Raw genomic sequence first — 14,734 nt, 5'->3', positions numbered from 1 at the left:
GAATTGCCTGAATAGTTTCTTTGGTATTTATGTTCATGACGTGAGATATTATTATAGACACTGAAGGCAAAATAAGTGACTGCGACATTATGAGCATTTCCACAATGAGCAATCAATTCATGTATCTTGTATGATGCAAGAAGACCCTTTTTGAATTTCTATAATGCTTCAGTGATCATCTATTTGAACGTTGGCTTTCTTGAAATTATCATGAAAGGTTTTGAAGAGTTTATCTTTCTTCTCTTTATGTACACTCTCTCAATGTTGTTTCCACTTGCTTGGCTTCATGCTTTTGTTTGAAAATGTATTCTAACAAATCAAACACATGAGCAGAGAAAGGCTTTGCTGAGATGTAATAAAACCTAATAAGAAGTACCGACCAAAAAATGAAAACAATTTTTTGCCGAGGTACTCATGGGTAAAATTATTTCTGAAAGTAACGAAATTTAACTATTACAAACAAAAGCACTTCTTACAAGGGTTAGCTCAAAATTGACATAACTTTTATGGAAAATAATGAACAATACATACTTTCTTCAATAAAAGCTAACCATAGGGGTATCTAGGGTATGTCAACTAGGGCACATTACCCTAGGTGCCACTTGCAGGGGGGCGCCACTGTCCTTGCCTTGCCCACCTAATATCCAAGTCCCCAGCCCAAAACAGATTCCATCCCACTTACTTCAGTGCCCCGGAGCACCACTCCAGGCCGGCATCTCATTGGGCCGCTTTGGGGCCATTCCAGCATGGAAGTGCCACCTGGTGGCGACTCTATGCTGGATCAATGGGCAAAATGGGCATCTTCCCTACCCATAATCCCCCACCCAGCTGGAACCACTCTGCCAGTGCCATTCAGGGAAATCCTTACAAGGGACAGGGTGAGTAGTCAAGGTAGCTGTGGAAGTTGGTTGGTTTGTAGAAGATGTCTGTCGAGAGTTTATCTCCCAAGATGGAGATGGGGAGATCGAGAAAGAGTGTTTCTCAAGATAGACCAAGTGAATTGAGATCGGGGTGGAAGTTGATAGGAAATTGGATGGAGTGGACGAGCTTATCATAGGTGCATGAGGTAGCACCAAAATAGTCATCGATGGAGCAGAGGCAGAGTTGAAACTTGGAGAAGTTAATGAGGATGAAGACAAGTTCTGCCAGGAGGAAGGTGCTGGTGGACAGGGACTAGTTTGGTCTTTTGTCCAGAAAGAAAAATGAAAGGCTTTGAGGCCTTTGGTATAGGAGATGGAGGAATAAATTCTCATTTGACTCCACTTTACCCAGGTCAAAGGGGTAGCCATGGGTACCCACATGGGCTCCAGCTATGCCTGTCTTTTGTGGCTAAGTGGAACAATCCATGCTACAAGCCTACACAAGCGAGCCCTCTCAATTCTTCCTCTACTACATCAATGGCTACATTTACCCATGATGAGCTCATTGACCATCCACTTTGCTGACAACTTCCACCCTGACCTCAGATTCACAACGTTCATCTTAACATAACATAACAATTACAGCACGGAAACAGGCCATTAGGCCCTTCTAGTCCACACCGAACCAAACACCCCTTTCTAGTCCCACCTCCCTGCACAATGCCCATAACCCTCCATCTTCTTCTCATCCATATACCTGTCCAACCTTTTCTTAAATAATACAATTGACTCCGCCGCCACTATTTCTCCCGGAAGATCATTCCACACGGGTACCACTCTCTGAGTAAAGAAGTTCCCCCTCATGTTACCTCTAAACCTCTGCCCCTTAATTCTTAACTCATGTCCTCTTGTTTTAATCTTTCCTCCTCTTAACGGAAATAGTCTATCCACATCCATTCTGTCTATCCCTTTCATAATCTTAAATACTTCTATCAAATCCCCTCTCAACCTTCTACACTCCAAAGAATAAAGACCTAATCTGTCCAATCTCTCCCTATACTCTAGATGCTTAAACCCAGGTAACATTCTGGTAAACCTTCTCTGCACGCTCTCCACTCTGTTTATATCCTTCCTATAATTAGGCGATCAGAACTGCACACAGAACTCCAAATTAGGCCGCACCAACGTCTTATACAATCTCAGCATCACCTCCCAACTCCTATATTCCATGCAATGATTGATAAAGGCCAGCATACTAAAAGCCTTCTTCACCACCCTATTCACGTGAGTTTCTACCTTCAGGGAACGATGTACCGTTACTCCTAAATCTTTCTGCTCTTCTGTATTCATCAATGCTCTCCCATTTACCACGTATGTCCTATTCTGATTCTTCTTACTAAAATGAAGCACCTCACACTTATCAGCATTAAATTCCATCTGCCATTTTTCAGTCCACTTTTCTAAGCAGTCCAAATCCCTCTGCAATCCTTGAAAACCTTCTTCATTATCCACTATTCCACCTATCTTAGTATCGTCTGCATATTTACTAATCCAATTCACCACCCCATCATCTAGATCATTAATGTATATAACGAACAACAATGGGCCCAATACAGATCCTTGAGGCACACCACTGGTCACCGGCCTCCAACCTGACAGACAATTATCCACTACCACTCTCTGGCCTCTCCCTTTCAGCCAATGTTCAATCCATTTGACTATCTCAAAATTTATACCTTAAGACTGCACCTTCCTAACTAACCTTCCATGTGGTACCTTATCGAAGGCCTTACTGAAGTCCATATAGACAACATCCACTGCGCTACCCTCATCCACATTCCTAGTCACCTCTTCTTGAGTAACACTCTCGCCTTTCCGAATCTCTCTGCCTTCATCTCAGGAGACAAATTCTTGACAGGCATCTTCTACAAACCCACCAACTCCCACAGCTACATACCTCAACTATACCTCTCCACACTGTCCCCTGGAAGGATTCTATCCCCTTCTCTCAATTCCTTCATCTCTATTGCATCTGCTCCCAGATTGACATCTTCCATGCCAGATCATCAAAGATGTTCTCCTTTTTCAAACAACTGCTTTCCTTCACCCACATCCTCACCCACATCTGCTCCATTACCTGCCCATCTCCCCATGCATAACATGGACAAGTTTCCTCTTGTCCTCACCTACCACCTCATCAGCCTCCATGTCCAATATATCCTCCTCCACCATTTCCACCACCTACTACGTGATCCCACCACTAGATACAGATTCCCCTCTCCATCTTCTGCAGGGACCAGTCCCTCCATAATTTCCTTGTCCACTCCTCCCTCCCTACCAATTGTCCCCTTGGGTCCTACCCCTGTGACTGCAGGAGATGCTTCATTTGCACTCACACCTACTCTCTCAGCACCATTTGAGGCCCCAAACAGTCCTTCCAAACGAAACAACATTTCACCTGTGAATCTGCAGGGGTCATCTACTGCATCCAGTGGTCTCGTGTGGTCTCCTCTACATTGGAGACACTGGTCACAGACTGGGAGATCACTTCGTTGAGCATCTCGGCTCCGCCCACTGCAATATTGCAGATCTCCCAGTGGCCACCCATTTCTATTCCTCATCCCACTTCCTTCCTGACATGTCTATCCAAGGTCTCATGCACTGCTAGACTGATACCACATGCAGATTGGAGGAACAATGCCTCATCTTCCATCTGGGCACCCTCCAACTGGATGGCATTAATAGTGAATTCTCCTGTTGCCATTAAAACCCTCCCCCTTTATCTTCCCATTGTCGTCTTTCCCCCAGCTCTGTTTCTCTTTCTCTCCCCCACCTTTTTCCTCAGCCTCCTTTCACAGAGCCAAAATAAATTTATCACCTCTCCTCATCATATCTAATTACTACCTATTGTTGGTTTGGACTCCTCCCCTTGCTAGTCTTCAGTCTTTATTCTGACGCCTTCTTGTTCTTGCCTTATATTTTATCAGTAATATATCTTTTCCTCCATGGGCTCTGTAAGACTAGCATTTCTGTGTGTTTTTATTGCAATCACAGTGTCTGCAGACTGTTTTTTTTAAGACATGCAGCACGGTAACAAGCCAATTCAGCTCATTAATTTGTGCTGCCCAATTTACACCCAAATAGCTTACACCTCCGAGTTGTTTTGAACGGTGGGAGGAAACCAGAACCACGCAGACACAGGGAGAATGTACAAATTCCTTTCACACAGCGTGAGATTCTAACCCCTGTCCTGATCACTGGTGCTGTAAAGGCGTTGCAATAACTGCTACGTCAACCTTGCCACCCCAAATGTTTCAATATGTCTTGTGAGGCAAGGTTAGCAGAGCTAAGTTTTTTCTCTTTGGAGTGAAGAAGGATGAGATGTGATGTAATGCAGGTCTACAACATTATGAGACATGAATAAGGTGGGCAGGAGTAGCAAGCACCAGACATGGAACCATAGAATGATCCAGCACAGGAAAACAGTCCATTCGGCTCTTCTAGTCTCTGCCAAACATCATTTCGCTAGTCCCACTGACCTGCTCCCATTCCATAACCCTCCAGACCTCTCTTATCCATGTATCTATCCAATTTGTTCTTAAAACACAAAATCGAGCTGCATTCACCACATCAGATGGCCGCTCATTTCACACTTCCACCACTCTCTGAGTGAAGAACTTTCCCTTAATGTTCCCTCTAAATCTTTCTCCTTTCATCTTAAAACTATGACCCCTTGATTTATCTCCCCCAATCTAGCTGGAACTAGCCTACTCGCATCCACTCTGTCTATACTCATAATCTTCTGAATCTCTATCAAATTTCCCCTCATTCTTCTTTGCTCCAAGGACTAAAGTCCTAACCTGTTTAATCTTTCCCTGTACTCAACTTCTGAAGACTAGTAAATCTCTGCACTCTTTCAATCATATTGACATCCTTCCAGTAGTTAGATGACCAGAACTGCACACAATATTCCAAATTTGGCTTTTCCAATGTCTTAAACAACTTCAACATAACATCCAAACTACTATTCTCAATAATTTGATTTTTAAAGGCTAAGATGCCAAAAAGCTTTCTTTACATCTGCATTAAGTGAAAGGAGGAGTGATTAGGGGAGACATCAGGGGTACTTTTTTTACACAGAGAGTTTTGGGTGCCTGACAAGTATTGCCAGGGGTGGTGGTGGTGACTGGAACAATCGGGGCATTTAAGAGATCCTCAGGCATATGGATAAAAGTTGCAGTTTGTGCCAAAGACACAAACATCAGGATGTTCTTTTTCGACTATTGTCAGCATTCATCATTTCCTAACTCAACAACCCACTGTGTAATTGGATCCTGGATTTCCTCACCTCCAAACCCCAATCAGTGTGGATTGGTAAGAACATCTCCTCCTCAATCTCCATCAGTACCAGAGCACCATAGGGCTGTGTTCTTAGCCCCCTGCTCTACTCACTTTACACCTATGGCTCATTATGACAACTCCATCTACAAATTTGCTGATTATCCCAAGGTAGTGGGTTGTATAAAAAGTCAGCATACAGGAGGGAGATAGAAAACCTGACTGAATGGTGCACTAACAACAACCTCCCCCTCAATGTCACTAAAACCAAGCTGATTATGGCTTTAGGAAGGGACATCCAGAGTTGTACAATCCAGTGATCATTGGGGGATCAGAGGTGGAGAGGGTGAGCAAATTTAAATTCCTGGGAATCACTTTCTCAGATTACCTTTCATGGACCCAATATAGTAATGTCATCATGAAGAAAGAATGTTAGTGTCTGCTTCCTTGGGTGTTTGACATCGAAAATCTTGGCAGACTTCTACAGATGTGTAGTGGAAAGTGTGCTAACCGGCTGTTTCACAGCCTAGTAAGGAGACACCAATGCCTCTGAGCAGAAAGCCTTGCAAAGGGTAGTGGACATTACCACTAATGGTAGTGCCCAGTACATTACATTGAAAACCCCTCCCCACCATTGAGAAAATCCACATGGAAATCTGCTGCTGGAGAGAAGCAGCAATCATCATGGATCCACACCATCTGAGTTCCTCTACTGAGACATGCTGTGTTCTCATTAGGAAAGAGGTAGATGTGCCACAAGACTTATACCACCAGCTTCAGGAGCTGGTGTCACCTCTTCACCATCAGACTCCTCAATGATAAACCCATTTAAGGCCTCTTACATTGCACATGATTTATTACTGATTTTTTTTCATATTGCATAGTCAGTTTAGTTACATTTCTTTCTTTGTTTTCATTTCTCTTGTGTTTTTTATCTTTTCTTGAAGTACAGTTTTTTGCACTTAAATGGAAATAATATTAAACATTCAGGAAACAATCTCCTTTTAAAAATATTTTTATTGAATTTAACAAAAACCCTTTGCACGAGGTAAACTAATGATAACATAAATCAAACCATATCATATACATTTCACATAACAATTGTAAATTAGAAGGATGACCATAATCATTACATAATTTAGTTCAGGACATCAAATTCTATAATTATAATAATTAAACAATTAAATCATAGCTCATACTATGTCCAAAAATAATATTGAATACAAAAATTATACTAATAATACACACAAAATTCTCTTTTCTAATATATTTATGTTGGGCACGACCAGTTGCCCCAATAATACACAGAAAAAGACTGAGGGGAACAATAGGCTTTATTACACTGGAGATTGCTGGCCCGGGTTAAGGCTAGGGAAATGAGGAGAGAAAGAGGGGACTCGACCTTTATGGCCTGGGTCAAATGGTAGGAGTCTAGGAGAGGATGTTATCAGGAGGGCAGGCCAGCCTGTACATACAACCATATCATTACATTCACCGGTAACAAATGTGAGAAGAAAAGAAACACAGGATGGGGGTGGGAGAGGGCGCCTTCAGACTAGAGGTTTAGTCACACGGGCGACCTCCTCCTTCTGCCGGACTGCCGAGGGGCCGATGTGTCTGAACGCTGCTCCTCCGGGGGGCGGGTCGCCGCAGGAGAATCCGGGACAGGGACCGCTGGGGACGGTGTGCTGGCGTGGACTCCTGAGGGAGTGAGTGGTCTGCTGCCACACTGGGGTTGGCTCCTGGAGATCCGGTGGAGGGACAGGTGGCTCGGACTCCAGGACTGTGCTACTGTGCAGTGTGATCAGATCTGCAGTCTGGTCCATGGCCAGAAGGGCCGTTTCGGGGTCTCTGGCCCTCGCCGTCTCAGATCAGTACAGTGTCCTCGTGCCATCAGGGTAGCTCACGAACACGTATTGGGGGCTGGCATGAATGAGGTGCACCACTTCCACCAGTGGGTCTGTCTTATGGCCCCTGACATGCTTTCATAGCAGGACCAGCCCTGGGGTTGCACCCATGGATGGATGGATGAACCATTCACCAATCTCCTAGGGAAAGCAAAGAGGCGTTCATGCGGGGTGGTGTTAGTGGTGGTGCATAGCAACGACTTGATGGCATGGAGAGCCTCGGGTGAAAGATCCTGCCAGCGGGACACTGGCATGTTCTTAGACCTGAGGGCCAGGAGGGCACCGCCTTCCTGATGGTGGCATTCTCCCTTTCCACCTGGCCATTACCCCTGGGGTTATAGCTGGTGGTCCTGCTGGTGGCTATATCTCTGGCTAGGAAGTACTGTTGCAGATCCTCACTCATGAACAAGGACCCCCGGTCACTGTGAAAGTAGTCAGGGTATCTAAACAGAGTGAAGATACTACGCAGTGGCTTGATGCTGTCTTCGAAGTTCAGGAAGTAGGCATTCCTATTGGAGGTTGGAAGGGAGCCCTTGAAATCGACACTGAGTCATTCAAAGGGGTATGTGGCCTTAATGAGGTGTGCCTTTTCTGGCCGGTAGAACTGCAGCTTACACTTGGTGCAGATCTGGCAGCGTCTGGTCGAGGACCGGACGTCCTCAACGAAGTACGGGAGGTTCAGAGTCTTAACAAAGTGATACAGCCTCGTGACTCCGGGGTGGCACAGATTATCATGTAGGGCCCAGAGGCAGTCAAGATGCGTACTGATGCACATCCCCCAGGATAAGGCATCTGGGGGATCGTTGAGTTTGCCCGACTGGTACAAGATATCGTAGTTATAAGTGGATAACTAGATCCTCCACCTAAGAATCTTGTCATTCTTGATTTTACCCCGCTGTTTAGTATTAAACATGAAGAGCACTGCCCTCTGGTCAGTCAGTAGAGTAAACCTTTTACCGGCCAGGTAATGTCACCAATGGCATACTGCCTCAACGATCGCTTGTGCCTCCTTCTCGACGGAGGAGTATCTAGTTCAGGACCATGCAGGTGCGGGAGAAAAACGCTACCGGCCTGCCTACCTGGTTAAGTGTGGTGGCCAGTGCAAAGTCAGAGGCATCGCTCTCCAACTGGAAGGGGATAGATTCGTCCACGTCATGCATCGTGGCCTTTGTGATGTCTCCTCAGATCTGGTGAAACGCAGCCTGGGCTTCTCCCGATAATGGGAAGGTTGTAGACTTAATCAAGAGGTGGGCCTTATCAGCGTAATTGGACACCCATTGTGCATAGTAAGAAAACAGCCCCAGGCACCTCTTCAGCACCTTCAGGGTGTTTGGGACTGGGAGCTCCATAGGGGGTTGCATGCGGTCTGGGTCTGGGGCAATGACACCATGTGCCACCACGCATCCAAGGAGGGGCAGGCGGTCTGTATTAAGCACGTTCTTGTCCTTGTTGTACGTCAAGCTGAGGGACTTGGCCGTACGCAAGAATTTAGTGAAGTTAGCGTCATGGACCTGCTGTTCATGGCCGCAGATGGTGACATTATTGAGATATGGGAACATTGCCATCAGCTTGTGCTCCTCCACCATCCGATCCATGACCCTCTGAAAAGCAGAGACACCGTTAGTCACACCAAAAGGCACCCACAGGAAGTGGAATAGTTTTCCGTTGGCCTTGAATCCCGTATAGATTCAATCGCTCGGACGGAAGGGGAGTTGATGGTAAGCCAATGAGGTTAATGGTCAAAAAAACTCTATTGCACGACCTTATTGACCAAGTCGGCTATCCTCCTGGGCCTTGACTTCCAGAGTCAGTTCAGGAAGGTGATGATGGCATTCGGGGGCCCCCAAATACCGCTGACTGTTCACAACCCCCAGCTCTCGGTCCCCACTCCCCAACCAGGGGTAGTGGGTATGGATCCAACTGGGTGAATCAGTTGATGGTTTGACTATAGTCGATCACCATCCGGGGCTTGCCCGCTCCTCTGACCACAGGGACCTGTGCCCTCCAGGGACTGGTGCTAGGGGCTATGATCCCCTCCACCAGGAGTCGCTGAACCTCAACCTGGATGAACTGCATATCCTCTGTGCTATAGCTTCCTACTCTTGGTGGCGATTGGCCTTCAGTCCAGGGTGAGGTTTGCGAATAATGACAGAGGGGCCACCCGCAGGGTGGTGCGACTGCAGGTCAGTGCCGGAGACTGGGTGCCTGGTTGGGGAGTGGGGACCGAGAGCTGGGGGTTGTGAACAGTCAGTGGTATTTGGGGGCCCCCGAATGCCATCATCACCTTCCTGAACTGACTCTGGAAGTCAAGGCCCAGGAGGATCGGCGTGCAGAGCTGGGACATAATCAACAATACAAAGTCATTGTAACATTCCCCCCCACCGTTAGAGACGCTACACAGTATCCCCGGATACGTTTGTTGATCCTTTGCCGCCATCGATACCGATCCGGTCATCAGCCTGATGAGAAGGGAGAATCTACGGACCACGTTGGGATGGACAAAGCTTTTGGTACTGCCGCTCTCAAAGAGGCAGTCCATTTTATGCCCATTCACCTCGATCTGCATCATGGAGTTCATGATCGGGTGGGAGCTGACTTAATCCAGGGTGATTGATGCCAATACAGGCACCTTGTCGTCGTCGTCATTGGTGGGGAGACCCGCCCAAGATGGCGACCTCCATGTTGACCACGCTTCCTTCATCGGAGAAGAAGGAAGAAGTGGAGTCATCATAGGGATAGGCTGCGGCATAGAGGATAGGAGTGGGTAAGATGGCGCCCCCCCCCCCCCCCAACTTACCGCGCATGCGGTTGGCACCGAAAGCTCCTCGGGCACACCCACTGTGCTGCTCCTGGACAGAGTTTTGGACCTGCAGACTTTCTGGTAATGGCCCTTCTTCCCACAGCTCGAGCAGGTGGCTCCTTTTGTGGGGCAGAGGCATCTCGAGTGCCTAGCCTACCCACAGAAGTTGCATCGTGCCGATGCTGGCATCACCGCAGCAGTGGTCGGGTTGGTAATCCCCAACGCTGAGACCCAGGATAGTGGCCCTCGTGGCAGAATGTACACAGTAGGCCTGCTTCTGCCCGCGATTGACCCCGTGTGGCTCTGGACCGAGTCTCGAGTCTTGACCAGGTTGATCACCTTTTTTAGCGGGAGTTGATCCTCTTCAAGGAGACGCTGTCGGATATAGTCTGACCTCAACCTCGACACACAGGCGGCCCGGATCAGGTCTTCCATGCACTGGATCAACGATATCGTGGCCGAGGGGTTCCCCAGACAGTCTTTTCCCAGTCTGATGAACTCCTCAGCAGACTCACCAGGCTGTTGCTTTCTGGACGCCAGCAGGTAACGGGAGTAAACTTCGTTCACCCTTAGCTTGTAGAGCATCCATAGTTCAGCCATGGCCTCGACGTAGGTCGTGCTGCTCTGGATTTTCTGGTAGTCCCTCTGGCCGACTCACGCCCGTAGGATCTTAAATTTCTTTTCGTCTGAATCAACCACTTGAAAGGTGGCGTCGAAGAAATTATTAAACCAGTTCACCCACTGTTTGAAGAGTTCAGATGCACCTGGAACTTGGCGGTCTACTTCTAGCCGTTCGGGGCGCAGCAACTTCTCCAATACTGGAGACCTTCAAAATTCTAATTAATAAATTGTTAGGCGTTACCAGTTGCCCCAATAATACACAAAGACTGAGGGGAACGATAGGTTTTATTACACTAGAGATTGCTAGCATAAGTTAAGGCTAGGGAAATGAGGAGTGGAAGAGGAGACTCGACCTTTATGGCCTGGGCCACGTGGGAGGAGTCTAGGAGGGGATGTCATCAGGAGGGTGAGCCAACCTATACATACAACCATATCACTACAATTTAAAACTTTTCTGATGTGATCATGTTGTTCTATGATATGATCCTTGATCTCTAGTTAACCCCCCCCCCCCACCCCGCCAACTTTACTTACTAGTCTTAATAATAAAAAGGAAAAAAATTGGGAAACAGAATGTAGGATTGTATGTGATGTCATGTTTGTACTCTCACAATAAACATTACTTTTGAACTTTGAGTTTCAAATATGAGCTGTATTATACTTTAAATTCTGAACTTAAATCCTCAATTGGCTTTGAAAAACAAAAAATCCAAACTCCAACTCATTTCCAAATGTTCATTGGCCCAGCTGTTGAGTACGTGAATTGAAGGTTCACCGGATTGGCTGCTGGGATGGAGATTGATATTGAGTAGTCCAGGTGTATGTTCTTTAGAATTTAGAAGACGTGTCTGTTAACATGTGCAAACTTCCTGCAGGACATGACAGAGGATGCAGAGAAGCTACTTCCCTTGGCTTGGAAGAATGGAACTAGGGGATCAGCACAAGAAGTTGGCTATTTAAGGATGAGATGGGCTGAACTTTTCTACAGGATGGTGAATCTTGGAAGTACTTGTACCGAGAGGCCTTTGGATGCCCAGTCATAAAGTTCATGTTTGTTATCATATATTCAAAGATGCTGTGACAGAGATAATTTTATTAAAAACAAAGATGATTAAGGTCATTAAGGACCCAAGGGAAATGCAGGAAGAGAGTTCTGAGGCCAAAGCTCCGCTATTCACTTGTTGAATGGTGGAGTAGGCTCAAAGGGATAAGTGGCCTATCGCATTCCTAATTCTTTGGTTCCCTTGTGTCACATATTCTGACAGTAAATAAGAAGACAAAAGAGACTGCAGATGCTGGATACTTGAATAGAAAACAGTATGCTGGAAGGACTCCGTAGGTCAAGCCCCACCTATGGAAACAGAAGGTGCAAGTCGATGTTTTGTATCATCCTACATCGGGATCATGTTTTCCCTGCAGCTGCAGAATTCCACCACTAGAGAGCACTCCATTCCCTGTGCAGGTTCAAACAAAGAAATGAGCCTTTTCTGTCTTTCCAGCAATTATGTCTAAAGCATTATGCCAGGTCCTAACGTAAACCACGTAGTTGCATCCATTTAGTTTCCAGCTTCTAAAACTGTGTTATAGGTGGTCCAGAATGAGTTGGCATAGACAAATAGTACAGATAAAATAAACAAGCAATTTGTAAAACAAGGTTGTAAATTTGATGACACAAAAAATGAAAATTCTCAATGTTCTCACTTCGATAAAACAAAATTGGGTGGCATGGGCTCGTGGGCTAAAATGGCCTGTTACCGTGTGTCCTGGGTAAACTTATACCTCTCATTTTGTTCATTTTAGATTGGTCACAGTGTTTGAGCTACCGAAAGAAAATAGACACACACACCGAGAGCAGTTCAGTTTATACAAATGTTTATTACAAATTCAAAAGCTCATTTCAAACTACAATATGCAAGCCCTTCCCAACTATACTTATCAACGCCTGGACTGGTCCCAACTGCCGAAGTGAGGCAACAACTACACACTTGTAGTAGGTTGTCAGGGCGCCGGTAGCACCTCCCCCGACCGGGATGTTGGCTGGACTCTAGAAGTTCTTCTGCTTGCTGAGAGCAAGCTAGCATGCTAGGCTTCTATCGAATAATGTAATTTTCAGCTTATCACTTTGAATACAATGGTTTATTTTGCATCAAGGCTAGGCATCTGATAGTCTGTGACCAAATCAAGCAGGAAGATTAAATGTTCTTGGTACACAGATGTCCTTTTGTCAGATAACTGCATTTCTGGCCCCTCGGTGGAATTTAGCTTATGTCTGCTGATTCTAAAACACAAGCAGGTTCTCAGCCTTGCAGAAGCAAAGGCTGCAAAAGTTTAAAAAAAAACACGGTTTAAATCTTCCATTACATTACACCATGCTGTATGCCTAAATTTAAAAGTTCCATCAGTGGTCTGAGAAGGGGCTTGAGCTTGCTAGCACCAACCACCCCTCCCTCCTCTGGTGATCCATTAGTTTGTTATGGGTGGTCCATGGTACGTAAAGGAATAACTTACTAGGTAGGGCCTTTGGTGCACTATGTTGTACAACTCCACATCAATCCTTCTTGCCTCACACCCAATAACCCTCTATTTCTCATGCATCCACATTCCTATCTGTCTTTTAAATGTCCTCATTGTACCAACATCTACCATCACCTCCTGCAATGCATTCCAGGCTTCTACCACTCTGAGTGCAAAGAAAAACTTAATTTTTAATTAAAACAAAAATAGCTACAGAACGATAACAGGCCCTTCCAGACCACAAACCTGTGCTGCCCCAAATACACCAATTAATCTACAAACCCCATGCATTTTTGTTTGAAGATTGGGAGCAAACTGAGGAAACCCATGCAGACACAGTGAGAATGTAAAAATTCCTTACAGACAACGCTGGGTGGGTGGCGCTGTAATAGCAACCCTGACATCTCCCCTAAATTTTACTCCATTCACCTTAAACAGATGTTTCCTATTGTCACCCGAGGCAAAAGATGCTGGCCAGCCCTACCATTAGGCCAACTAGGCAGTTGCCTAGGGCGCATGCCTCAGAGGGTTGCTGTTGAAGAGAGCAAATTGTGCCCCACAATTCAAGTAGGCCACGGGGAGGGTTTGGAGTCAGTGTCGGGATCTCTGGTGTGCTGTAGGCTGACTGCCAAGGGGAGAGTTTGGACTTTGGAGTAAAGTGTTGGGAACTCTGGTGGAAGCCAAGGGAAGCTAAATACAATTTATGATTCAAAAACAAAGAATTGAAGATGCTGGAAATCTGAATTCAACTCAAAATGTAGAACTAAGTAGAGCAGTCTTAGCTGAAAGAGAAGAAGAGTTAACATTAAAGCCTTACTCCCCAAATGTCATCTCTTCACCAGCCCCCAAATGCAGGTGTTCTAATAATCTGCACTCTCCATAATGGTGGGAGGTTGCAAAGAAAGGTACTTTGTTTTCACTTGCACACTTCAAGTTTATTATTATCTGACGGGTTGTACTTTATATAACCAGACCAAACACTGTTTATATAACCAGACCACAGTGTACACATATACACAAATAATACACAGCACATAATCAAATATATGGATAAAAATATAAAATAAATATTTTAGAATCATTTACGCATTTCATTTATGAGACCCAAGATTACAGGACACTATTCATCAATCTCACAACCTGCAGGAAGAAGCTATTTCCCAACCTGGCAGTCCTGATTTTGATGCTTTTGTGCCTCTTTCCCAATGGTCGTGGGTCAAAGATCCTGTGTGATGGATGGTAGGGATCCTCAATGATGCTGTCTATTGAAGAATGCTCCTGGTGAATGTCATCATTAGTGGAAAGGGAGACACCAGTGATCTTATCGGCTGTTTTGATGATCCTCTGTATTGACGTCTGGTCCGATGCTTTGCAACTACCAGATCACACAATGATGTCACCAGTCAGGACACACCCAATTGTGCTCCTGTGAAATGTCGAGATGGGCCCAGTAGCCTTGCTCTCCTCAACTTCCTCTGCCTCTCCCTGACCAATGAGAGGTGCTGCAGGTCCAGGATAAGACAAGCAATTTATTCTTTTCAATCTCATGCATAGTAGACTTTGTCAGCCTGAGCGGGACCTTGGGGGTTGGCTGGGGTCAGTACAGCACTGTTTTAATGTGAATGTCCCTGTGCAAAAGGACAAGGCTTGACCAACTGGATAAATCTGACATTCTCTGTTTCTTATTCTGACCT

At 45.7% G+C, this 14,734-nt stretch overlaps 1 long non-coding RNA gene across 2 annotated transcripts in view; it reads left to right on the top strand.

Annotated features, from left to right (window-relative positions):
- LOC138741478 (uncharacterized) overlaps positions 1 to 11,646 on the top strand; it is a 33,064-nt gene extending 21,418 nt beyond the window's left edge. For both annotated transcript variants that reach the window (XR_011343516.1, XR_011343515.1), the window contains exon 3: positions 11,402 to 11,646. This is a non-coding gene — a long non-coding RNA (uncharacterized lncRNA). The remainder of the gene's footprint in view (positions 1 to 11,401) is intronic.
- The last annotated feature ends 3,088 nt before the right edge of the window (positions 11,647 to 14,734 follow it).

Source organism: Narcine bancroftii, chromosome 1 (assembly GCF_036971445.1).
Source record: "Narcine bancroftii isolate sNarBan1 chromosome 1, sNarBan1.hap1, whole genome shotgun sequence".
Lineage (NCBI taxonomy): Eukaryota > Metazoa > Chordata > Chondrichthyes > Torpediniformes > Narcinidae > Narcine > Narcine bancroftii.
The sequence above is the reverse complement of the archived record's forward strand: the minus strand, read 5'-3'. Positions and strand labels throughout refer to the sequence as shown.